The sequence below is a fragment of the Loxodonta africana genome, chromosome 4 (assembly GCF_030014295.1).
Source record: "Loxodonta africana isolate mLoxAfr1 chromosome 4, mLoxAfr1.hap2, whole genome shotgun sequence".
Classification (NCBI taxonomy): Eukaryota; Metazoa; Chordata; class Mammalia; order Proboscidea; family Elephantidae; genus Loxodonta; species Loxodonta africana.
In genome coordinates this window covers 81,994,442-81,996,605 of record NC_087345.1, presented here as the reverse complement: position 1 = coordinate 81,996,605, position 2,164 = coordinate 81,994,442, and the positions used below count along the sequence as shown (strand labels likewise).

General features: G+C 37.9%; 1 pseudogene; it reads right to left on the bottom strand.

Annotated features, from left to right (window-relative positions):
- Positions 1–557: 557 nt before the first annotated feature.
- LOC100661787 (olfactory receptor 6C2-like) lies at positions 558–1,820 on the bottom strand (annotated as a pseudogene).
- Between the last annotated feature and the right edge of the window lie 344 nt (positions 1,821–2,164).

Genomic DNA, 2,164 nt, shown 5'->3' with positions numbered 1-2,164 from the left:
AAACTCTCTGCACAATTTTTATGATTGTCCCATTAACTCCTTTTATTTAATCCTGAAAATGGACCAGAAAATAATCCAGAAATATCTTGAAAATTTTAAAATGAAAGGGGAGCTCTGGAGTACAAAATTTTGTCCTGTACCACATTTTAAGCTTCAGTAAATAATTTTTAATTACTCTTGAAAAATCGGAGGTTAGACAATGAAGTGTTCTCACATGGAAAATGTTCCTTGGGCTTTAGAATTCACATCACAAGTAGGCCATATGGCCACAGAATTGGATTTTATTTGTTTGATTTCCGTTTTACAACATTGGGTACCGTGCGAATCTAGTCTTAGATGAATGCATTAATGGTAAAACGAAAGCGAATAGATACGAAAGAGAACTGAGTACCTTGATTTTTTTTTTTTTCCCTAATTATGAGAGAAAAATGTTCACAGGGATAGGTAGTTTGACAAATCTACAAAATAAAGGAAGTTTATATTTGGCAAATTCATGTAAAACTTTCACGGGTTATCTAGATTTAAAAAAAACTTACCCTGAAAACATCCACAATCTCTTACTTCTTTATGAGAAATGCAATCCTTTTCACGGTGTCTTTGAAGGCTTCCTTTACCTGCTTGTTTCGTAGTGTATAAATGAAAGGATTAAGCAGAGGGACAACTGAGGTTAAGAGCAGCCCCACCACCTTATTAAGGGCTACTCCTTCCTTTCCTGAAGGTTTAATGTAGGCAAAGATGGAACTGCCATAGCTCATGGAAACCACAATCATGTGAGAAGAACAGGTGGAAAAGGCCTTTTTCCTTTGTTGGGCAGAAGGGAATTTTAGAATGGTGCTGATGATGTATGTGTAGGAGAGAAGCACACCCAGTAGGGTAGTAATCAGTGTTAGCACAGCAAAAGCCAAAACAACCTTTTCTATAAGCTCTGTGTTAGAACAGGTGATCTGTAGAATAGGATATGCGTCACAAGCAAAACTACCAGTGAGATTGGAGTCACAGAATTCCAGCCGGAGACCCATGCCAAGAGGGGGGACAATAATCAACAGGCCAGCAATCCAGTAGCAGAGAAGGAGTGTAGTGCAGAACTTGTTGTTCATGATTCTTGTGTAATGTAAGGGCTTACAGATGGCCACGTAGCGATCATAGGACATGGCAGCAAGGAGAAAAAATTCAGTTGCTCCAAAGAGGATAACAAAAAACAATTGTGAGGCACAAGCATTATAGGTACAGGTTTTATCTCCAGTTGTCAGGCTGTACAGGAATCTGGGAATACAGACAGAGGTGAATGAGACTTCTAAGAAAGAGAAATTTCAGAGAAAAAAATACATGGGAGTTTGAAGATGGGAATCCAAAAGTGTGAGGGTGATAATTGTCATGTTCCCAGCCACACACAAAAAGTAGGTGAGAAATAAAAATACCAAAAGCACGATTTGTAATTTTGGGTCCTCCGTCATCCCCAGCAGGATGAATGTTGTTATCACTGTGTGATTTGTCATTACCTCCTGTGTCAAGTCAAAAATGATTGGACTTGAAGACACAAGCAACATAAGACGTCAGCATGGAGCGTGAATGAAAGACGCAATCAGTATTAATGTAATGCATTTGGCATTTGGATTGTGGAATTTTACTGGAAATATTTAAATATGAACCAAAGGCTTATAATTCCCCTTTACAGATGTCAGATGAAAACACACAGCAGGAATCAGGTATCTCGTTTCATACGGTGTTTCTCATTATCATTGCCTCAGGACATAGGTCTGATCAATGTTACAGATTATTCCATTATTCTTGACATTTTTTTCTTCTGCCTCCTTTTTCTTTGCTTTTCCCGGCCTTCTTTTCAGCTCCACTTTTGTAACAGAGAAGAATTTGTCAAGGAGTATTTTATTCTGGTCTCTGGCTGTATTTTGAAATAAAATAACTGCAAAGGGCTGGATAATAGCTTTGCACTTAGAATGATCCCGAATTAGGAACAAAAAGTTTAAAATACAAAGGTGTATCTTTGTTGTGTATTTTCTGCTTTTAAGTACATGAAAGCACTTTTAAACCAGTAAAAGTGTTTTTTAGGTAGAGGGTTTCCTGAAGATTTACAAGAAACCTTTTCCTGAGATCTGAGAATAAACCTGAGAAAGCCTGTCCTCCCAGAAGGAATGGTCTGTGGTAC